Raw genomic sequence first — 24,096 nt, forward strand, 5'->3', positions numbered from 1 at the left:
GCCTATGAAGAGGAGAAGCCAGCCCTAACACATCCACGGTCGATGCTGCCCTGAGTCAACTGAAAATACTAGTGATGTGGGCAAATAGGAATACCGGGGGGAAATGTGGAAACCTGGGAGGGGACAAGACAGCTACGGAGCTGAGGTTCCTGAAACAGCAAGCTTGTGACAGACAACACTAGCTTCACAGACACTGGGGAACGTAGAGCAGCCTCTGGAGCCCACCTGATAACAACCACAGGAACAGAAATGCAAATATATGCAGATGCTTTTTTTTTCTTTCCTGGAACACAGTGTAAGTTGATGCCTAGTCCTTAAATACCTGCCACTTCTGATTCCCAGCAGCCCCGAGGAAGTCTTGAGGGGAAAAAGGGGATGAGGGAACTAGTGCAAAGTTTTTGTAGTTAGCTCAAGATACAAATTACAGATAGGGATTTTAAAACACTTCAGAGATGTAGGATTTTTTGGATCTACACTTTTGGACTCAGTGGCCTGCTACTGCAGTAGCGTTAATTTTCAAGGCTCGCCTCTAGGTTCAGGACGAAGGCACCACCACAGTGGTAAGAAATGTGGATTGGGAGCTCCTGAACCAACTGGTCGCTGACTATGAGTCAGGGGAATGACCTTGCAGCAGGCAGCTCACGGTACCTTTCTCGGAGCCGTGCCAGTATAAACGGCGCTGGCATCTCTGAATGCTGTTGAAACCATTTTGTGAGATTCCTGTGTTGGCCACTTCTACTGCTGCCTTTGCACCAAAACTTTTGGGTGGGTGGGAACAGAAAGAGACTACTCCCTTCTTGTCCCATAGCAAGGGCATCTTTGCAACCTGGTCTTGGGACTGTCTATATCTATATACAGATATACAGAGGATATGGACAACTCATATCTCTTGCCTACATCTCTGTCCATTAGCATCAACGATACACATACTTAACCGACTTAAATCTCACCCTTCCCTCCCAGCCACACCCATATTGAACTGTAAGAAAACACCGTGAACAAGTTTTAGAAAAAATACGTGGCAGCGGTGAATTTTCTGGATAGGTCTGGGAGTGATTTGTAAGAGGAGTGAGGGTAGAATACTCGGCATTTGGACATTTTAATGAATCTTCCCAAATAAGAAAAGAAAAACATTTACTTATAGACTTTAAGCTTCTCAGAGCATCAGTAAAGCTCCTGACACAGAGCCCAACGCTGTATTTATATGACATGGAAATTAACAGCAGCAGCAGCAGCGCTGCAGGCTTGGAGCCTACTCTGAGAGCAACAAAATGGCTAGGGGTGCTCTTGTGTTCATTCGAATTCCTTCACCGTTCCTGGGTGGTGAAATAGGTGGATGCCGACACCTGCCACTTCAGGTATGGTTGCGAACTTTAACATCAATATGAAATCAGCGTTTCTAACCATATTCAAGCTTGTGCCCTCATCAGCTCAACTCCGTGCAGCACAGACAGGAACCAAGAGCAAAATCGGACTGCGTCACAGATGTAACATGACCATCGGCAAAACAAGTGCAGAAAGAGATCATGGCTGTCTCGTCAGTCAGAGAGCCTTCCTTCGATATCAAAGGAGAATAAGATGGTAATGCTTTTAAATTTACATCCTGAGCATTTGCAACCCTCAACTTCCTTTACCAAATTTTGCGGTCCTTGAACAGTCAGAACTCCCAAGAAAATTGCACGTATTTTGCCAACAGACCCAAAGCATTAATGAACACTGCGTCATAATGCCGCACCAAGGCTGAGAGATATAATAAACCCCACTTTACAAAGGAAGGAAACCAAAATACAGAAAAATGAATCAGCTTACACAATGTCACACACACTAGTGTCAGAGGGAGGAAGAAATCACAGCTTTCCCAAGTCCTTTTGCGGCAATACGCAGAAAACCATTATGGAACAGTTAGCCATGTACAGCTAACGTACGGTAACGATACCGTCCCTATGCGCAAAATCGCTGCCGCCCTACAGAAATACGCCGTGTCCCCTTCTTAGCCTTGTTTCTTGCCAGTCCCACAGATTTACCGGCTGCCAGTAACCTCAATTCCTGAGTAATGAGATTTACGGCCAAAGTTTCACATGGAAATAACTCCTCTCTTATCTCTGCCTCCTTACCCTCCCTGCATTTAGTCACAATTCACCTCTCACTGTGGCAAAAAGATGGTAGCAAAAGGAATAAAAACTAACGGTCCCTACACTGAACACAGATACCAAAAACTCAGGCGTATGCCTGAGGAAGTATACTGGCTGCCAGTTACACCTCCTTCAGCAGACTGAGAAATGCCATTAAGAAGCACTAGCTTTGGAAATTAATGGGGTCCTCCACCCCACAACTGCGATGGGGAAAGATGCAAAGGGTTGTCCGTTCAGACAGCACTCAGTAAAACAGACTCAACCCACCCATCTCCCACGCAACCAAGCATCGCTCCTTAGTCCAGCTCCTGGCTGTACAGGTTTACCTCTGCGGCTGCCTTGTACTGTTCCTATATGTGTGTGTATTTACACCTGTCTGTCTTGCTGCAGGGACCACCGTTGTTGCTGCTATTCCTGTTGTTCCCCTGCTCTGCGGAACTGGCGCTGCAGGAGGCAAGGATGCTCCAAGGGAGCCAGCTACAGCCAGCGAAGGCTCAGTGAGTCAGGAGGGGTTGTGACGACTGCAGTAAGACTCTGAAATTCCCTACGGAATCTGGCAGGAAAGGAGGGGAGGCAAGAAAGGTGGAGATGGGAAAGAGGATAAAAAAGTGGGGAGTGGCACGTACTGTCTGTTTACTTCTTCCCTCCCCGTTCTTACCTCCGCACTGCCGTTGGAAACGGCATCCTCCCCTCTACGGTACTGCGCAAAATAATGGAGTCGGATAAAACCGCAGTGCGTACGGCCTTTGTAACCGAACAACCGAAATTCAGTCGGGGTGGGTGTATGCGTGTAAATACAGCCCTTCTCTCTCTCCCTCTCTCTCAGACTGCCGTTCAGAGGACAGGCTGCTGCTGAAGTAATGGAGACGGCGGACGCAGTATGTTTGAGGCGGTTCTGAACCCAGCGGTTGTTGCTAAACAACCGGACCTGACGCTTGAGATGTCAGCGAGTGAGTAATATAGATTAAATGCTTATGCTACCGTATCCTTAAACTTGTTTAAGCCTCGATATGATGAAAAGCTATGGAATAATGTTCCCTGCCATATGAGAAAGCAAAGTTACCACTCCACTGCATAATCAGGAGACTTCCTCGGCCAGAAGGACCAAGCCCAAAGCCGGTTGTGTCCTCAGCACTTCCAGGCAGAGTTGCCATCTTCTTTGCTGGTTGCTTTAAGAAGAGAGGTGAAAAAATAGTATAGTAAATGGTTAAGAGAGAAAAATGCTCTCCCCTTCATTTCCTCATCCTCTCTCTGGAGCTGCTTTCTGCCCTCAGTCTCCCATTCATCCTTACCCAGCCCTTCCCAATCCTCCTGCAATCCCTGCTTTCTAACGCTGCTATTTCCTTTGCAAACCTTTACAGTGCCGTCACTTAGGGCTGCCTTCAGCTCTCTCTGGTGTTGCCGAGCCTGTGGCAAACTCACACTTATGCAAATGAAAGCTGAGTTTGGGCAAGAGTCTTTTTCACTTCTTTAATTATTCCCACAACATAATTTCCAGGTCCAATCCCTGCCCCGAGCAGTTTACAGTCCTGCTAACACTTAATCACCTTATAAGGGAGAAGGAGGACAGCAAGCGAGCGAGGAGAAAAGCCCCAAACCCCATTACTTTCCCCTTCCCCGCGGTTTGCAGCTCTGACACGTCATCGTCGCAACTGCACGGCGAAACGAAACCTCCCCGGCCCCCGCGCGGGGGGCACCCACGGGTGCGGGGATCAGGCTCCCGCTGCAGCGAGGAGTTAACTGCTGCCTTCCCGCCCGCCGCCCCTGCCCGGGGGGCGCCCAGCAGCCCCGGGAGCCGCGGCGGGCAGGGAGCGGGCAGGGAGCGGGCAGGGAGCTGCCGGCACTTTGAAGCAAGTGAAATCAACGTTGAGATTTGACACCCAGTCCTCGACCAATCCGGGAGGGCTTTTCACCTGCCATCACCTCCTCCGCCAATCGGACGGCGCCTTTGGGCTGAGAGCCCTCCCCGGCCAATGGGGAGCCAGCTCTGCCACTTAGTTAATGATGCAGCAGTACAGGGAAGACTATCACATGTGAGCTGGAAGGCTGCCAACATGGAGACACGGAGAGAGCAAGGTAAACAACTTTCCAACGCCAAAATGATGACATTTAATCCCTAAATGCTAGCTTCCCGTCTCGACTCATCCTTAACCCCTTTCAGCTGGTGTGGAAGCGTCTGGAAGGCACCGTCTACCTGTCCCCAGTGCTTTTAAAAACTGGACGACATGCCCTGCAATGATCACTGCGTCACCGTTTACCACTTTCCGAACTACGCAGTGACAAACCTCCAAGCACTGAAACGCAGAGCGCCTGTTAACCCCTCCACCGAACCCTCGCCAACATGCCAGCCTTTAGAGAGACCGGGGGGGGATAAAAAGCCCAAACAAAACATGAAAACAGCAGTCTTTGCAAAGTTGTCATCTCTCCCCCACGACTACTACCCTCCTCTGCAGTACAGCAATGCCGGCAAGAGTGACATTAGTACAACCTGTGCCGTCGTTCCATTGAGAAAACAGCTCTGACGCAGAACAGAGCAATCATACCCAGCCAAAATAATAATAAAGGCACTCTGGGATCCGAACTTAGGGACGCCGGGGGAAAGGGATGCCCTGCAAATAATTAAAATACGTAGATGCAGCTCAAGCCCCATCCTGATCAAAGGGTACGTACGTGGGAAAGACGAACTGGACCGAAGAGCTCTGCCCGTGCACCATCTGCGCAGTCCTCAGCCCTCCGCTCGCTGTGTAGCGCCGCAGAATAGAAGGTTCCAGAAATTTCCTTTCCGTTAACCCTTTCGGTGTCTGCCCACTCTCCCTCCCCGCGGGATTAAGCGCGCCAGGTCTCCAGCATCGTCAATGGGCGAAGCCTCCTACGCCAACCGAGCCCAAATCCGATCTTTAAATGACACTGGGTGGTGGCAGGAGCCCAGTCCCTGGTGTTGGTGTTACTTCTCTTTCTGGAGCCCTCTCTGCCTCTCTTGCTGCCTCTCTCCCCTCTTGCTGCAGCAGGGCTGTTGCTGGTAGACCTATCGACGGAGCTTGCTCTCTCACTCTCTCGCTGAGCTCTGTGACGCAGCTCTAAATTCTCCAGCCTGCTCCCTGTGTTATAAGAGCGGAACTGCAGCTTTCCAGGGAGCCCGTGCCAGCGGTGCCAGGGCCAGGCAAACCGAGGGGAACGTCGCTCCTGGACTCTGCACCTTTTTTTGGTAATTATTATGTTCCTCACCTCTGTTTCTGTGCTTCCTCCGAGGCTCTCAGCCTCACATCTCCTTCGCTGCTTCTGAGTCATACTTACTAGGTTAACTCTTTTAGGATTGGTAGTCAGCAATACAAATCTCGAACAAGCGCAGCTGAAACCACAGCCAACTTTGTGGTGGTTTCTGCTTTAAAAAAACCAAAGCAAATCTTCTTGGCTCTAAAAAACAAAAACACACACGCACACACACACACGTTCCAGTAGAGAGTTAGTGCTTTTTGATTAACTGTTTCGGTGACAGGAACCACTGCTTGACTTCCTAAAATAAAATATTTTAGGCCCACATCTTGCAAATACTTCGCAGGCAGCTACCCCGAAGCACAAGGCAACTTAAAAGGAACTGCTCCTGTGAACGAACGCAGGTCTCCTGGGCATAAAAGCAAGAGGCTACTGCTGGGCCCACAAGACCCTGCTATGCTGGCCACAAGACATTGATCCGACTGTGGTTCAGCCGCTGGGCAGATGCACGGTGTAAGGTGAAGTACTGAAAGTGCTAGAAAGCTACAGGCTCTTCTTAATCCGAACGGCATTAATAAGTGTTATCACACACACAGATTCAGAATGCTCAGCGTAGGCAGGGGAACTAATAACTGCGTTCCTGGAGTCACCAGGCTCCAGTAATCTCTGTCAAAGAAAGTCCACAAACAGCTATGGATTTCAGCACAGCAGGCATCAGCAGGCAAGGGAAATTTTGCAGGCAGACGCTGTCTCCTTGCCCCTGCCCCCTTGCACGAACTCCGGTGCCTTCAGCCGACTTCAGCACCAGGCAGGGGAAGCACTGCTCTCCTGTCTTGGAGCCTTAAAACCGGAAAATGTGGAGGAGGATCAGTGGTAGATGCAGCATCTGGGAATCAAAGGGAAGCTAATGGAAAGCCAGCACTGTATGAGGGAGTTCATGCGTCAGGCTGCATATACAAAAGAGCGAGCGAGAGAGCCAGCAGTCCATTTGAAAAACACAGAATCAAGAGGGAGATCACTACTACACAGCTACATCTGCCATTTTAATTCCGGACTTCAGAGCTGGCTGCAAGCTTTGGGTTTTTCACTACAACCAAAGCTGAAGTAACCACTATTTTTTCTCTTCACAGCGTCTGAAGAGCCTGAGCTATTTTGGGATTTGTCTGTACTACACTGAAAATGACACCTGTTACGCACAGGCACAAATGAGAAGAATTGCAAGCTCCCGGTTTCTCAGATATGATTCTACAAAAAAAGGAAAAGGATCCTGTCAGCTAGGGACCTGGGAGAGCAGGGCAGGCTCTCGGCAGGGGGATGAAGGGGATGACCCTCGCGATTTGAACAGTCAGGCACCAGGACAGAAAATGTAAAAGGTCTGTTGTAGCTGATGCAAGCGGAAATCAAACCTCCGTGTGACCAAAAGAAGTAGTGCTTGATCAACTAAATGCCACAAGACATGGTTTCTTATGCAATCAAACCCCTGGGACTTCAAGCCTTACATATACGCCTTGTGGCCAAAGCTGCAAGCATTAACTGCTTCAGTTAATGAAGGTAAAATTGTAAGAGCGCTGCGGCTACTTAAATGAGTCACCCAGCAGTGATACTCGCTAAAGTAGGCCAGTGTTGTATGCGATGTTCAGCTGTCTGTGCTGGTTTCAGTTACCCCTGAGTTATCTCAGCAGCTCCACCAACACGCAGGGTCAGAGCGGATTTTCCGCATTCCCCGTTTTCCCCGTCAGCGTGCGGCTGATTTACAACGCACCGCTTCTGTGCAGACGAGACAGAGGCCATCTCGCTGGACCTGCGAGACCCAGCGAAGCTCTGAACGTGATTGCGTACGGCACTGGAGCAAGATAAAAGACTCGGAGGCTCAGAAATGGAACAGTTGACTAGTGCTTTTAGCTCACAGCGATTTTGTCAGTCTCGTGGTACATTAAGAAAGTAAAATGCAGCTTTGATTTATTTCAAATTATATCTTTTTGGCTGCTTTTAGGGGAAAGGCAGCATTTATTTTATGGTTTACTTTCATTTGAAAATGACCAGCCATGGAACGTTTCTACCTTTACTGGACTGTAAGTATTTACTTTACGGTGGTACTGACTCCCAAGAAGACTCAAAGCCACGCTGCACTGCGAAACGCTCAAGTGCGCAACTAATAAAACATGGCACGATGGAAAGTTTCAGCACTTGGAACTGAATAATGAGGCCCAAAAAACCAGTGTCTTCTCGCACAGTTGAGTCAGTTAAATGTTGGACAGGCTTTGGCATTTTCTGTGAGCTGAAGCAAGGAAATAGAGGCCGTGATTCCATGGTAGAAATCTGTGCTGCTTTTCTGGTTTAAGTGGAGCCCACGAACATGTTTTGTTACTACTTTCCCCCCCCCCCCCCCTCCAAACTTTTGTCTAAAAGCAGGAAGCAGAACCTTGGTTTTGTAAAAACTGACTATGAGGAAGCAAAGTCCCAGCCTAGAAAGCAAGCTTGGTAAATGGAACTAATCCACAGCCGCGGTGGGAGGCAGGGGAGATCAGTCTCACCGAGCAAACGTAGTGTAAGTATCCGTCCCGAAGCGAGGGGTGACCTAATGGCTGACTGCAGCTGTGCCTTGGGTGCTTGCAATGCTGATTAAAACCCCCAAAAGTTTCGATAGTGCTAGACGATGTAATAAGGTGTCAGGACTTACAGCTTGACCGGTTCAGGCTGGGTGTTAGGGGAAAAATAAATCTCTTCAGGAGGGTGGGAGGGACTGAACCCCCAAGACTACTGTCAATTGACAGTTTCCCTCGGCATCACGAAAGGATCAGGGAGCAGAGGAAGCGTGGCCTTGCTACAGCTTGTGTTCCAAAGTGTATGTAAAGGTGCATCCTCGGTTCTCTGGCATCTCCCACGCGATTTTCTGCTGTCATGCTACAATGACCTTAATAGCAATACCATATGGAGGCTGACGTTACAAAACTCTAACCCTCATGCACGTCATCTAATACCTTATCGGTGCTGTGGGTGATAAAATAACCTCGGCCATCCACGGAGGAAGGTCCTCGGTCTTTTTAATGAGGAATGAAACCCTCGTGGTACCACCCGCACTTTCAGCTTCCTGGTGGTGAAGCCTTGGCTCAGGTTTCAGTTTAAATGCCATCGGCCACACCTTCCTCCGACTACAGGAAACTGTGATTGTTAAAATCAGGGCATGTTCCTATTTAACTAAAAGGCTGAGCTCAGATAATCCAAAGGCCTCGAATATGCCAAACAAATTCCTGCCCAAGACACAGCAAGTCTGTGCAGCTGTAAATTTATAACCCCTCGACCTCAATATCCATGTAAATGACATCTCGGCACATCACCTCGGGGAGCGGTTGGTAATAAAGAGAAGGAGCAAAGAATCAGGCAAGGGCCACAGGGGAAGGTAGAAGTTAACAGTAATAATGCTTAGCAGCGTGTTCTTCAGTTTACCACCCAAAAGTCCTGAAAGTTCCTTTAAAATGCAAAATAGTACATTTTTCAAATGATGACGTGGGATAGCTCTTTTGCAGAAGGTGGGATTTGTCAGCGCTACCTCTTCCTCTCGGAACACTCACAACCCCAGCGAAACAGTGTTTTCCAACAAAAATCTGTCCCAGCCAGCTCCGTTCAAGGAGTATCAGCAGAAACAGTAAGATGATGGCCCATCTGTCAGGACTGTTTCCCCTAACCCTGACCAGGCAGAGGGTGATTAATTTTTAAAATTGTCTTTTAATCTGAATTTTGTACTAGTAAATGGTCCTTAAAAAAGAATCCTTACTTAATTCTTTGCTAAAGTAAAACAATTGTCTACATTGACTGCAAATAAAGATGTAGTGTTAGTTGTAACCTTCGGGAACTGGTAAGTTTTTAATGTTTGCTTATTTAAAATTAATACAATTTTGCACAGAGGAAGACTGAATTAAAAAAGGGTTAAATAATTTGACCCACATTGTATGTGGAATCAGCATCAGTGCTGCTATGGAAGTTCGGGAGTTCCTTGCTCCCAGATTTTACTTAGGTTGGGCCTCTTGCTTAATTATAGACCTTATTGCCCAGACGGCCCCCAGTCATTAGTGAGCCGTAACCGACATCTCGAACAGAAGCTGCCGAAACAGTGTGGCTTTTAGAGGAAATTGATAGGAAATTATTTCGAGGAGGTACTTTCATTTTTCAGAGAAAAGCAGAAATAAGACTTCAAAGCCTTCCATCTGTTTTCACATGTGCAGGGACAATCCGTGGTTTTACAGGGCCATCCTAACAGTCGCCAGGACGTGCAGGTTTCCAGGAAACTGGAGACTGGCAACTCCAGAATAGGAGTATTTGCTAACACGGCTCCCAAAGTCCATGACGGTGTGCCACGCATCAGGCTTTGTTCCACTGTGACAATAGAAAAGTTACAGATTCACAACAAACATTTAAGTTTAAGGGTTTTTTTTTTCCCGAAAGGTTTATTGTTTTCCAGCCGAGTTTCATTAGTGAATGCCAGAGAAATGGCTTTGCAATATTTTCAGCACTGCCTGTTCATTGCTAGCCCAGTGCATATGCATGCTATTAAACTCACTGGGGTCCCAACCAACAGGAGGAAGAGCAGGCAGGTGTATAGCAAGAAAAAAACCCTTCTGAAACAGTTTTAAAGTTGATTCTGTGCACCTGCTTGGGCGTGCACAGCTGACTGCGCAAAGGTCGGGCTGGGGATTTTCATAGTGCTCTTTGGGGGGTGGTTCAAGGGAATTAGATGGAATAGCTGGTGCTGAGATCAAAAGGCTGCAAAGCCAGAGGTGTGGGTTCGTTCCCAAGAGCTGCCGGGGTTGTGTTGGTATTGGGTACTGGCATTTGCATAAAGCACTTGCATTCTTTGTGCAAGCCTAGCCCACGCAATACAGCAAGCACTGAAATGGAAACCTGCAGGTGAAAACCTGGCCCTCCCTTTGAAAAGCTGGAGTCCTGGAATTTACCCTGTGAAGCCTAAGAAAATCCCAGCTGGAATTGCTGAGCTCCTTCCCAAAGGGGTGGCACCGCATCAACATACGAGCTGCTTCAAAGCAGAGCTTACGCCCTGGGTTGAAGCTGGGTTCGAGGTATTTAGCACCCTCGACCGACAGCTCTGCTCGCTCTGCCCGCTGGCTCGCAGCGTTCCTGGTCAGCACGGTGACAGAAGCGCTGCCCGGAGGTCGGCGTGGCGGCTCCGCAGACCCCGGCCGCTCTGCCCGCCGTGGGAGAGGGAGCGGGGGCAGCCAGGCTCCCCGAGCTGCAGGTTTTGCTCGGTTCCAAATCTAAGGAGCCAGCAGCGCTGAGACAAAAGTAATTATTTCAGCTATTAGCTGCTAAGAATAGAGCCGGCGGGGGTGCTGTGCATGGCTGAGGTGCACTGACAGCACAGTCGGAGGTAGCAGGGATTGCAGTGGAAGCACAGAAATAGCCGTTCTCCGCGCTCAGCACTTTGAAGCTTCATGAGTCACCAAAATACACGGCGGGGGGGGGAGAACGGGGACAGGTGGGGTGTAGCAGAAAATACACCCTGCCCCTACATGTAAAGCAGAACATGCCCCGGGGCCGATTGCTGGATTTCTGGGAGAGACCAGCATTTTGCTGAAGAGCCTTTTTTTTTCCCCTAAGGAGAGCATCTTCCCAGTCACGAGGCAGTGGACCACCCTCACGCTTCCCACCCGTCGGAGAGCACGGCTGTCGCAAGGAAAACTTCAGCTAGACCCGGTGCCCCTGCGCTGCTCAAAGGTACTGTTCCCCTGCCCGGGAAGGGACGCGGCCCTCGGGGAGGCACCGAGCCCGCCTCCCAGCGCCCTGCTTGCCGGCCCTCCGGCCGGGCTCACGCGGGGCACGAGTATTTGCAAAAGCCAAACATTACCGGGGGTGGGGGGGGGAGCAGGGCGGAGGAATCGATTGATCTCCAGCCAACTGTGTGTCGTGGCGTTTTCCTAACTGCTAATCTTACTTGAAGTTCCCTTTACAAATACATTATAAGGTTACGCATGAACAGCGGGTATTTAAATATGGGATCGGTAAATGACCAGGTGCTCAGCTGGCCGTTCATCGACATCTTTAACATCTTCCTCTGATGCTATTTAGCAAAAATCATACTGGTATCCCTGCGTGTTTTCACTCCCTGTAGCTTGGAAGAGGCAATTTTCTTTCCGTGCTGTTTGTGCAGCCCAGGGTACAACACATTCCTGATCTATGACTAGGTTTCCAAACTACATAGTAAAATGAATAATAATGATAGTAAAAGTTGTACAACTTCTTTTATACGGCAACCTTTCTGTTACTTTAGTAATGGAAATTCCAGCTGTTGTTCATGGAGGAAAAAAAGGTTTGTTTTTTGTGAAAACCACCTACACCCAACTGAAACAAAACCAAAAAACCAACAGATTGAAGGTGTAAAAGAAAAATTTTGTATCAATCCTGGGTGCAACTGCATTAAGAGTTGAGCTAGATAGAATTAAACATCTCAGCTGGAGCACGGACAGGGCACCAGACAGCTTGCTAAAAATAGATTAATCCTAATTACAGCCACACTTCTGCTTTTTCAAGGCTTCCCGTTTCACGTGGGGACGCAGAGGCTGTGAACAGAGAGGGGGATCGGTGCCCGGCGCGGCAGCAGAGGGGACGGGGGGCACATGCCGCCGGTATTGCATAACCGCGGGAACACGCCGTCCTCCGGCGGGAGCGACGGCAGCGTCCAGCCTTCGGCTGCAGGCTTAGCCCAGCGCCCGGCCCTGCGAATCCCCTCTCCCCGGTTAGCAAAACCAGACTAAACCCCTGGAAAACAGGGTTTCAGGTAACGTGTGCTTTGGTGGTTGAAGATTTAAACATCTCCACCTTCTGTGAGCTCCCCGAACCACCGGCAGCCCCGGGGGAGCTCGGTCCTGTGCCCGAGCTGCCGGTGCAGGTAAAACCCCCCCGGAGCGGTCCCGTGCGCTGGTATGTCCCGTAGGAGCTGCCATAAATCCCTCTTGGATTTATTTCCTCCTGGACAACACTGACACAGAGGGCTGACTTAGTATCTCGTAAGCAGAATTACAAAACGTTTAGTATGAAAAAAATGTATATAAGCCTCTGCTTTCCAAATTATGGTAGCTTATTTCTCCCGTAAAGCCTATGAAACTATGGAAAACAACTATTTTCCCGCCTTAAAGAATGTGTATTAATCGCCGACTTAAATATTTAACCAGCAAAATATACTGCTTCAGCTAGAATAACTTAGCTTTGTTTTATCAGAAATAGGAGTTTCTGATGTCAGAAGCAGGAGTCACTGCTATGGTTTTCTCGTTTCTGTACCAGTAATCGCCAGGTAAGCACGAGGGCCCCTCTGCTTGAGGGGGGTCTCGCCCTGCACACATCGCTGCTGCTGCGAACAACAGCCAGCGACTGAAAGACCTTCTAGCCGGTAAAACAAAGGAAAAGTTCATCAACCGCTCCTTCAGTATCTTGGATTCAAGTAACTGAGGAACAACTCTCCCACAAAAACAAGGGCAATAGCGTTGAGTTTCATTTAAAGTGTCCAACTGAGCCTGTTTGGATGTTTTGGAAAAAAATAACAAGTCCTGCCACCTCTAGGACCATCGCAGCCATCACCAAGGGCAGGATCTGAAATGCCGGCAGCCCTGCGTGCAGGGCTGTCAGCCCTGGACTGGGACTGGGACTGGGACTCGGTGGCACGGTGCTGGTCGGCTGCCTCCCCCGCAGGAACAGCGGCGCTTACGGCCCGGCCGGGCGGCTCTCGGAGAAAAGGAGAGCTACAAAGAGGGTGTCTGGAACATCCCCTGTCAGTTTTGAGCAGGACTGACACTTCAGGAAATGGTACTTTTGCTTACAGCTCATCAGAAAAGATTTCATTTTGCACTTTTGAGATTCACTTGCCCTCTGCACTGAAACGCAGATCCAGGATTTGGGGCTTGCTCTTTGTGTTTTTAATTAAATAAGAAAGATGTGCTGCAGAACAGCCGTACCTTTGGGCTGATGGGTGCTCACCTGGGCTGGGAGAAATCCGCCTGCACATCCCTGCTTTGATCTCCACGGAAGTTGGTCTTGCAGCTCCAGTCTCTGGTATCCCAGCTGAGTTTGTAGCAGGGTTCTTGGCTGTCCCGCAGTCCGGGATGTCAGTCCTGCCGTCACCTCCCAGCTCCCTGGAGTTACACCCTGGGGACAAGAAAAATCTCCCATTAAAAAGTTTTGCCAACCTTAATATGACAAAGCAATATTTTCCAATCGGGAAATGAATAAACAGGGAAAAATGTGTTTAGACATTCCTAAGCAGCTTCCTTAGCGTCACTGTGCCGCCAGCAGACTGTGGCTGCCAGCAGACCTCCTCCTGTCCCCGCTGCTTTACGGGATGCACCTACCGAAGGGCGGTGGTGCTGCGTGTGTGCAGAGAGGCTTGGCCGTGACTTGGAAGCACCTATGGGTACGAGGGCACATCTCGCTGAACGCCTGTGTCTGCCACCCCTGCCTGGAGTGACTGCTTTCATAAGCATAGCGAGAGATTGGGAAATCTGCTGTGATTCATGCGAATCGCTCCAGTCCCCGCGCCCACCCCCGGCACAGCACCCACGAGCGCCCAGGAGCTGCCAGACGCACGCAGAGCGAGCACCACGCCTGCCTGCAGCTCGTCAGCAACCATCGGCTGCCAGGACACTCCCAGAGTATTTAAAACTCGATGCCACAAATTATTTGTCCTTATCTGAAAAATTCCTGAAATGCTTTTTATTTTTGTTACTGAAAATTATCATATTCCGAGCTCAGCTGAATAAACCGACCCTGTCGCCAGCTGCGGGGCTTTGCTGTCCGTGCTGGGTTTGGTGCTGGCAGGTACTGCCTGAATTTTATCTCTGTCTCTTGTTTCAGCCTTGAAACTGGGATTGTAAATTATTTTGGCCAAGGATAAACTGTCTTTGCTTGTACAGCACTGAGCCACACCGGCCTCTGGGTCTCAGCTGAGGCTTCTAGACGGTTCTAAAAATAAGTAATTATGAGGTATTATCTTTTAAAAATACTTGTAAAAAAGAGGGAACAGAAAGAGACTCCTTTCCCAGCTGTTTTCTCCTCAAACTGCCAAGATTTTTTTTTTTTAAACTGTGTCTTTTTGGTCAGTTCTCTTCTGCAGCCGTTCATAAAACAAGGGTACACGACAGTTTAAATGTTAGGACAGGTATTTTGCACTTGCATAGCAGTAATCATTTGAAAACCACCAGTAAATTCTAAAATCCAAGCGATTAACAAAATAAAAATTAATTAATCTCAAAAAATTGTTTTATGCACAAGTTGATTACTCTTCCCAGCAAGAAATTATTTTGCTAATAAATCTCAATTAGAGGTTGAGGTTTTCCTTTCTTTTTTTTTTTTTTTAAGAAAAAATAGATATTGTCATTTTTCAAGGTATTTTGGATTATTTTTCTTACGTGGCCAATTCTGATTAGTCACATTAGTTGCACTGCAGATTTTTTTTTCTCTTTCCAGAATGGGAGACCTTTGGAGTGATTCCTTTGTATAATTCGTAAGTAGAAAACAAAACATTAAACATTACAAAACAAAACAGATGAAAACACTTTCAGCTTTGCTCATGTTCCTGCCAACTATTTTCCTTTTAAAAAAAAAACCCACACAAACCAGCTCTTCTCAGCCCGTACGTGACTGTATCGGTTTACTCCTTTAAAGGGGAAGGGAGAGCTGAGGATTAGTGCTCAGTCTGCTGGGAGGGCCAGCGCCTAAGAAATGGCAAGGACTGGTTTTAAGCCTCCAAGCCAGCTTCTATTCTCCTATATACTATTTCTCCTCCAGAAAACCAAGGCAATAAGAATACATTGTGATGAAGGTGCAAACTTATAAGACTTCTTTAAATACATACTTTGAACACCAAAGGTCAGCCGTATTATTAAGAGATTCACAGCGTGAACGCCATTCATCTGCCCACCGACACGAGCCTTGCTCTTCCGATCTGTTCCCACGCATCGCTTTTCCTTCCTTAGAGCTGGACCATCAAAACGAGGGGTGCAATACTTCAAAAGCCAAGAGTGTATTGTGTTTCCAGTATTATGATGGAATATCTATATGAAAATATAATATTTCCAAATATTTCCAGCAGGCCCTTTACCTCCTCTTCGTCGATACCTGCAGTTTCTTTCTTTGGGAGACAGCAACAGCTTGTGCTGGGCAGCGCGCAGAAATGAGCCTGGCAGAACTGTCCTCCCCAGGCTTCGGTACGGCCGTCCCGTGCTGCAGGTTACTGCGGAAGAGAAATAGCAGCATCCCAAAGCGGTTTCGTGGAGCTTCCAAACCCACCTGTGAGTAACGGCTGTGCTCGGGGTAGAAGCTTCTTTTTTTTTTTTCCTCTTTTTTTTTTCCACTCCAGGCTTCACTTGCTCCTTGTTGGCCTGGGAGGTTTTCACCTAGTCCTGAAGATGATCGTGCTCTGGGGACACTCAGAACTGCCAGAAATGTTGCATCAGAGTCTGTATCAGCTCCAGCCCTCCGGTCCATCTGAAGGCATCTGCTTCACCTCCGAGATGCAACCATGGTCGAGAGGTGAGGTGTGTGCCAGCCTCTGGGAATTCCTCTTACGTATTCAGTGCGTGAAAATGAAAGCAGAGAAAATCAGAGCTTATGTAAGGCCTTAAAATTTGGGGTGCAGCAGTAAGTAATAAATAACAGGTCACAGGGCTGAGGTGGGCTCCTTCTGCCGCAGCCTTGCAGGAGGCTGCTTTACCCCGACCCCAGTTCCATCCGTGAGGCTGTTGCGCACAGTGATTTCTCTTTGGGAAGTTTTGGGAAGTTTAACCTACGCAGTCGGGGCTGGGTGGGGATGCGGGGGGTTTGTGGTGGCCGCCACTCCGGCCGTCGCTCCCTCAGGTGTGTGCAAAGTGGCGTGGGACGTTGTGCTTCATGTGACAGTGGCCCGAGTTAACCCGAAGCCCTATTTTCCATCCGTAACCATGGCAACCTGAGTTATCTTGCAGAGGTGCCTGTCACCCCGTGCTAGTAACACCCTGCTTGTCACAGCCGAACCTACAGTCCCGCTGCTGGGCTTGTCCACGTGCACATCCCAGTTGCCTGAAACGGCAAAAAGAGCCCTGCTGAGCTCAGGGTGGTGTTTGCAGGACCGCTGTTTCCAACGCAATTCTGGCGGAGGCCGAGTGGGAGGTGGGGAGAAGGCAGAGGAAGAGCAGGATACCGGAGCAGTTCAGGCACAATCCCGGCTCTCAGCAGTACGATCAGCTCCTTGGCAACAGGAGGAAGGTGTGTCAGGGTGGGTTCCGGCTCCAGCTCCAGGAGAGAGGAGCATCACCGCTAACGGGGCTTGTCTAATTTTGCCGTGGAGCACTTGAAAAGAGAGAATAAAGTAACAGCCTCTTACTGAGTGCGTTACGCGGCAGCATGAGGTCCTTTGCTGTCCGTTTTTATAAAACAGCTTTCATACAACAGCACTGAGTTTAATTGTGTTCAAGAGAAAGTAAGTTGCCTTTACCGACCTTCAGCCTGCACAGGAATTTCTCGTGTGGAGAGGGAAGATGGCCGGTACCATGAACGGAGAGAACAGATTTGGGGTTGGGCTAGATGATCTTTGAAGGCCCCTTCCAACCCAAATCATCCTCTGATTCCTTGATTCGAAATGCCTCGGCCTTTTAGACTATCTCGTGGTATTTCGCAGTTGCCACTCTTTAGGAGGTACTGTCCATCTACTTGATCAGAACAACGGTTATTCCTCAAAAGAGGAGTAGGCCTTGAAACCTCCCGAAACCTAAATCATTAGAAAGGTTTTACAAGACTTTGCCGTCTTTTATACAAGACTTTGCTGCACTTGTACACTAAACTATCGGTAATGAGAAGCTAAAGAGTTAAATCAAAATCGGAGCGATCCAACAGAGTCTCATAAAGTCTTTAAAACCAAGGTAAAGGGAAGAGATTAATGTATCTTAAATAATGAAAAATACATGGATTCTAAAATTATTATTGAATGGATTCTTAGTAGTAATATTAGAAGAAAAGTCATTTCTAAGCAGTCGAAGACTGCTGATCTGGCAGTCCTATGCTGTAACTATGATAATCCTGGTTGCATGGAGGCTCGAAGACACTAATTCCAGTTAGTTTTACATTGGGTGTGTCACCTCACACACAGAGGAGGACAGAAAACACATCTATATAATTTTGTAAACAGACAAACATGGTTTCCACACTCCTTTTGGTGTTGCACAATAGTACCGAAGGGGTTAGGTTCATCTCTGAAGTGAAGAATTGCACAAAAAAGTAAAGGCTGCTGTAAATGAGCCATCAAGAACCATCCCCACATGAACAGAGTTGCCCAGGAGATGTGATGGGCACCCAGCGACGGGCTGTGAACTGTCAGGGACCGGCAGCCAAAGCAGAGCATGGGGAACAAAACTGCGAGATGTCGGCAGACGGTGGTGATTCTGCGTCCCCGTGCAAAGACACAAAGAATTGCTGCGTGGCTCGGGGCGGGAAGGGAAGCTGTGATCCCAACCGCAGCACATGCGCCGACCTTGCTGCTCTGGGCTGATCCGTTTGCCTACAGTCCCCAACCAACGATAACCCAGTAATAGAGCTTTTCTCCTTTTGAAAATGCTGTCCGGTGAGTCTGCCCACATCTGTAGGACGTTCAGCTTTCGAAGAGCTATATCTGTGGCAGGGTAAAAAGTCCAGGGTATTCATCAGAATTCAGGAGTCTCTGAAATGGGAGCTTGTGCAAGGAAGTGTCTTCTGGCATTTAGGGTACCCCATTTCGGTCATCAACAGGGCGAGAAGAGAGGTGCTTGAGGGGGAATATAAGGAAGCAGACTGGCTATGACGGGTGAAAATAAGGCCATCGTAAGTGCCCGTCAATGAGCCAAGAATGACTGAGCCCTAAATCCCCATCTTCCCTCTAACACATGCTCTTTCATCAGGGCTACCTCCCGGGAGCTCCAGCATCCCCAAGGGGTTCGCTTTTCAGCCTCTCTCGTTAGCATCTCCCTTGTGAGATGTAACAGACGCATTCTGTAACGTCGTCCTGGAGTTCTGCAGCTCCTTTGCTGGAGACGGAGCATTTCTTCACCTCTCAACTGCAGCTGAAGGTGAAATGTGAAGGAGGTCACTGGCAGGAGAGCCCAGGACGCCCCAGCTTGTGCAGGTGAGCATTTGGTTCTGCACAGCCTCGACACCAATCCCGCCACCCCCGGGATATGAAATCTGGGTTATATAAAGCCATTCCTGCCTCAAAACGGTGAGGTTAAAATAAGGTTGTCCAAGATGAGAGCTGCCTCGGGAGGACGATTCACTGCCTGCGCCAAACGTTGAGTACGGGAGGAAACTCGGTGCCCAGTGCTCCAAAGTACAGAAACACACAGGCCGGGATGATGGGAGCTTCTTGAGCATTCAGGGTGTTTGCAGATGTTCTGGAAAGTGAATATGCAGTGAGCTGGCAACAGCTGGAGATGATACAAATCAGCAAGGTGCATCCATGGTAAACTAATGAGGAGTAAAGGAAGGATCTCATTATGTGTACTGGCTGGGGAAAAAAATTGATTAAATTCAGAATTTGTAGGTTCAGAGTGATAGGTTAAAGAAAAAAAAACAAACCCAAACCGTTACTGAACATGATTCAAGTTTCTCAGAAGTTCACGGAGAGCTGGCTGCAGGGTGTGGGAAGGAGCGCGGCTACCTGCCACAACCGTGTGCTCCTTCCCTGGGTGCTCCCTACCAGGCGCCGTGAAAGGCAGGCTCCTGGCGTGATGGATTTGCGCAGTCCCAGCAGGGCAGGGCTAATTCTTATATCTGCATCCTTCCATTTAAGTGGCAAACTGTACCGAGCAGGCAGCGTGACAGTCCCCAGTCACAGAGCACTGCGAAGCCGGAGAATGCCAGATAAACACACCAGAGAGAGTTTTATACTGTATCTAACCACGGTTCCTACTCATCTCACAGCCCAGGAGAGCCAGCGCTGAAAACTGCACAGGTAAAACATTTTTAAAGGGTGCAAAGCCCACATTATTCCTCCTGTCAGTGTGCCGTGGAAGGCCCACCACGTGAAAGTGGACCCAGGTAAGAAAGTATAGGACTGTAAGAGAAATGATAAATTGTACTTTAAAGGCAGATACTTCTTTCCCAGAACACTGATGTAATTCCTACAGCCCAAAGAACAAAAGCTTCCCTCTGTAAATCCATTTCAAAGAGAGCACTAGATGGGGAAATCTGTCACGCTTAGGTAACCGGCATTGGAAGGGAGCTGCTCTGAGTGGCCCAGGGTTAATGTATCAGCAAGTTTCGATGCTGGAGATGTAGTAGTTCAGTGACTGGAGAGAATGGCAGTGATGGAAACCACTGAAACCAACACGCAGACGCCTTGCAAAGACAGACGGACAGAAGTCATGTTATCAAGACCACACAAGTTTGTTTGAGAAGGACCTACTGCCTTCTAATAGCATGGGAAAAAAACCCGCCTGACTTTCCATCTCCATGGTAACTCCTTCCTCCGAAGCACTGTGAATGCAGTTTGTTTCCTGTTCCTCTAACTTCTTTGATGGCTCTAGAACAGAGCAGTCAAGGCTGAAGTGCTGGTGAGGCACCTGCAGCAGGCCAGTAGATGAAGAACCATGTCTTTGCCTTTGACAGCAAGCGGCGAGTTGAGCTTCTGTCCCCCCCAGGGAGATACCTGTGTTACCATCACTCGGCTGAATACGTGCGGAATGATGACGGACTGCAGAAAAAAGCCACAGGCAAACTCTCCGCCGAAGAGGATCCACACTGCTCCAGCCTCTCCTCTTGCAGGAGTTAGTACACGAGTTGCACGAGTTGCTTCTAGCAGAGGTCCCATCTCGGGAGGGATCCCTCTGTCTGTATCCCAAAGGGCCTTTGGAGGGGTTAGTGACGGTACAATAACAGTATTACTGTAGGTAACTACCCACGCTGGCCTTCGCTCCTCTGAGCATCCGCACGCCCTTTCGTGTCACTTGTCTCCCCTGTTCACCTTAGAGGACAGCCATGGTGAGGCCTCAGAAGGGCCAGGCAGGGCGATGCCGCCGTACAGAACCCTGCGCCAGTCTGACAGAGCGAGACAACGAAAGGGAATGATCCTGACTACCAATACACAAACGGACCGCGAACACGGCAGCAGGACGCTTTGTCAGCAACCAATAATGTAGGTAGGAAGCATTTTGTCCCGTGGGCAGTGTACGAGAACATGTCTGAGCGAAAGAAACTTCAGCCTCTAAGATATTAAAGTTCCAAAATTAAACCCTTGTTTATATAAGGACGGGGTCACTGCTGCAGAACACGGGAGTTTGCAGCATGGTACCAAAAAAGGCCCTGCGAAGCGCAGACCTTCCTACGGGGCACCGAGCCTCCCGCAGAAGCAGGCTCCGGGCTGTGCTGCCGCTTGCCCGGGGGGCTTTCCGCTCGCCGCTGCGTCTCCCAGGCCTCCCCCCACTCATGGCCCCACCTGATCCACCCGCTCAGCCGGCACCGCTCCGTCTTGTGCGGCAACCGGGCGAGCTCCCGTCCTCCGGCCGGGCTCTGCGCAGGCAGTGGGGCCGCACCGGGAGCCCCGGGAAGCGAAGATGCTCGCGGGTCACTGGTGCCATTTGCTTCTGGAGGGAGAGGGATCCTGGACCTGAAAGCAAAGGGCTGCTTTAGACTTAACCCCGGTGCTCAGATCCTCATCCTTGCTGCTCAATAAACCTCCCCGGGGGTGGCTGGGGTGGAAGAGCAGGGGTGCTGCCGCTGGCTCCTCGCTAAGCATGTTACATGAAGTCATCTCAGCATGTTTTCGAAACCTGTCCTTCCTTTGCCCTGTCCTCTTACACTGAACAGAGTCAATTTGCAGGCCACGAGCTGGATATTGTGGATTTAAACAAAGATGCAAACTGTTTTGTTTTTTTTTCTCCCCAGAATAAGAAATGAAACTGGTAACGAAGACGTCTGCAGTCACTCCAGAAAACAGTCAAATATCCTGGCTGCTTTGGGTTGGCTAATTACAAATACCAGCACAGCAAACTACAAGTAAGAAGATTTACACACAAAATACAGAAAACAACTTTATGGAGCTTCCCTACTGCAGAGTATCTTTAGAAAGCCTTCTAGAAAGCCTTTTACCACATTACTAAACACACCTTTATTTATTATTTTTTAAGAAAAGAGCAGAAAAGAACTTAATCCAAACTAAATATTTAACCAATTATTAACTAACAGTGATGGATGGTAAACAGTCCTAGTCCCACGCTAAACCAGGACTTTAAAGCCCATTTATCTAAGCTAAAGCTGCTCAAGGGGAAAGGCAAGTTTATTGAGTAAACTTTGTCTCGGCCACCTCACTATTAAAACAGTCTACAAACAGAAACTACATCGTATATTCCGTGAGAGAAAAAAACAAAAGGAGCAAGAACCCAACAAACCGTCGCGTGGAGGTGACGGTGCCGCATGGAGCAATTATCCCGCAGTATAAAAGCAGGGGAAGCACGAAGCTGCAAAGCGGCCACTGTCAGCCCCTCGTGGCCTTGTGTGAAAACAGGAACGAGGGAGGGACCCCCCTCAATTGCACCCGTTGTTCCCGTTTGGCCTGGGACGGTCAGTCCCACTTGGCCACGAGGAAGGCGTGAGCCTGGGCAGAGTTCGCCAAGGTTTTATGCATGTGGAGCCCTCGCTAAGTGCAGCAGAATTAGCCGCTGCTGCTGCTGGTGATGATTATTATCACGATCACTCTGGGGAAGCAGAGCAGCCCTCAGCTCCCACCCCCGCACCCCCCAGCGTGGGACCCCCCCCAAGCCCAGGGTGCCTTTGGCGGGGTGGGGAGGGGCTGCTGGAGCCTGGCTTGCCTCCCCCCATCGCGGTGGGGTGCAGTACCCCAAGGTGGGGGTCAGCCTCCCCCACCACCGCCCCTGGAGTGGGCAGGTGGGCAGCAGCAGGCGAAGGGTGCAGGCAGGGACGAAGATTTGCATGGGATACTCACGGAGTGTGTTTGGGGTCCTCCCGGGGAGGCTGGGGTGCTCCCGGGGAGGCTGGGGTGCTCCCGGACTGTGGCTGGGGTGCTCCTGGGATGAGGCTGGGGTGCTCCCGGGGAGGCTGGGGTGCTCCCGGGACGAGGCTGGGATGCTCCGGGGACGAGGCTGGGGTGCTCCCGGGACGAGGCTGGGGTGATCCCGGGACGAGGCTGGGGGGCTCCCGGGACGAGGCTGGGGTGCTCCCGGGGAGGCTGGGGTGCTCCGGGGACGAGGCTGGGGTGCTCCCGGGGAGGCTGGGGTGCTCCCGGGGAGGCTGGGGTGCTCCGGGGACGAGGCTGGGGTGCTCCCGGGGATGAGGCTGGGGTGCTCCCGGGACGAGGCTGGGGTGCTCCGGGGACGAGGCTGGGGTGCTCCCGGGGATGAGGCTGGGGTGCTCCCGGGACGAGGCTGGGGTGCTCCGCGGACGAGACTGGGGCGCTCCCGGGGAGGCTGGGGTGCTCCCGGGACGAGGCTGGGGTGCTCCGGGGACGAGGCTGGGGTGCTCCCGGGGAGGCTGGGGTGCTCCCGGGACACGGCTGGGGTGCTCCCGGGGAGGCTGGGGTGCTCCCGGGACACGGCTGGGGTGCTCCCGGGGAGGCTGGGGTGCTCCCGGGACACGGCTGGGGTGCTCCCGGGGAGGCTGGGGTGCTCCGGGGACGTGCCCGGCCCCGCTGGCCCCAGCCCCGGGCGGCCCCGCCGCGGTACCCGCCCGCAGCGCCGCATCCCCGCGGCTCCCGGGACCCGCACGGGGGGGGCCGCAGCTGCTGCCATCGGCTGGGGCGGAGCGGGAGCGGCGGCGGGGGGGTCCCCGGCCCCCTCCCCGGGCCGTCCCCACCCCCGAAACCCCCGGCCCCCCCCGCCGCAGCGCCGCGGAGCCGAGGCTCCCCCCGCGCCGACTACAACTCCCAGAAGGCAGCGAAGGTCCCCAAGGTGGGGGCCCGGCGGGGGCGGGGGGCCGGCTGAGGGGTTCCCGCCGGGGGGACTCCCCCAAAGTGCCTTCTCCGGCACATCCCAGCGTTTCCTTCCTTCCTCCCACCGGCCCTGGGGAACGGGCAGAGAAATCTTTTAAAAATCCTGCACGGGAGAGACAAATCTATTTCTGGATTTTCTTCAATAAAAAAGCAGCAGGAGGAGAAATTAATTTCTAAAGCTTGGTTTTAAAGTGCTGCGGGTTCCTTCCAGGTCTGCAGCTGCTACGTGTGTCACTGCGCATCTCCGTGGCCACCTTCCAGTACCTCCACAATCATTAGCGGGTATTATTCTCGCTCCCTCTTAGGAAGTAGGGGGATAATCATTCCCCATTTAACGGATGGGAAACTTGGCACAGCACAGATTAAGTGATTTGCTGACAGGCGCATAAGAAAATTGCGCCAGTCAAGCATTCTCTCAATTATGCCATCCTTGTAACTGCATAATTTCCCTGTGTGATTCCAAACACGGCGCATACTCCCTGCGCAGGGCTTCGGCGCTGCAAAGCGTGCGGCCAGCACCCACCCGCACCCACGCGTGGGTTACACCAGTCCGTGCCCTTGGCGTGGGGGTCCGCAGGGCACAGAACAGCTCCGGTCCCACAGACACGTACCACCCAAGGGCTGCCGGATCCAAGCAAGCAGGAGCCCGGGATGTGCAGGTATGAACTGGGGGGACACGAGAGGTTTGGGAGCCCGAGGGGTGCTCAGCTGCATGCGGGTGCTGCACCGACACCCGCTCCAGCATGCAGCGCTGCAGCCAAACGCTGCTTCGTCCTTGCAGCCCGCCCAGAGGCCAGCGGCTCC

The 24,096-nt window shown here is 50.7% G+C and overlaps 3 long non-coding RNA genes across 3 annotated transcripts; 1 reads left to right on the forward strand and 2 right to left on the reverse strand.

Annotated features, from left to right (window-relative positions):
• Positions 1-1,085: 1,085 nt before the first annotated feature.
• Positions 1,086-4,938, reverse strand: LOC135316924 (uncharacterized). Its single transcript, XR_010376124.1, has 2 exons — positions 4,803-4,938; positions 1,086-3,301 (listed from the first exon to the last, which is right to left on the reverse strand). It is a non-coding gene; the product is annotated as an uncharacterized LOC135316924 (long non-coding RNA).
• LOC135316922 (uncharacterized) lies at positions 1,452-22,295 on the forward strand. Its single transcript, XR_010376122.1, has 8 exons — positions 1,452-1,581; positions 2,523-2,629; positions 2,959-4,208; positions 4,294-5,337; positions 6,476-10,643; positions 10,959-15,878; positions 16,451-20,488; positions 21,234-22,295. It is a non-coding gene; the product is annotated as an uncharacterized LOC135316922 (long non-coding RNA).
• On the reverse strand, positions 9,590-22,351 carry LOC135316923 (uncharacterized). The gene is made up of 4 exons (XR_010376123.1): positions 22,291-22,351; positions 20,785-20,955; positions 13,329-13,496; positions 9,590-9,719 (listed from the first exon to the last, which is right to left on the reverse strand). It is a non-coding gene; the product is annotated as an uncharacterized LOC135316923 (long non-coding RNA).
• Between the last annotated feature and the right edge of the window lie 1,745 nt (positions 22,352-24,096).

The sequence above is a fragment of the Phalacrocorax carbo genome, chromosome 23 (genome assembly GCF_963921805.1).
Source record: "Phalacrocorax carbo chromosome 23, bPhaCar2.1, whole genome shotgun sequence".
In the NCBI taxonomy this organism is placed as follows: Eukaryota; Metazoa; Chordata; class Aves; order Suliformes; family Phalacrocoracidae; genus Phalacrocorax; species Phalacrocorax carbo.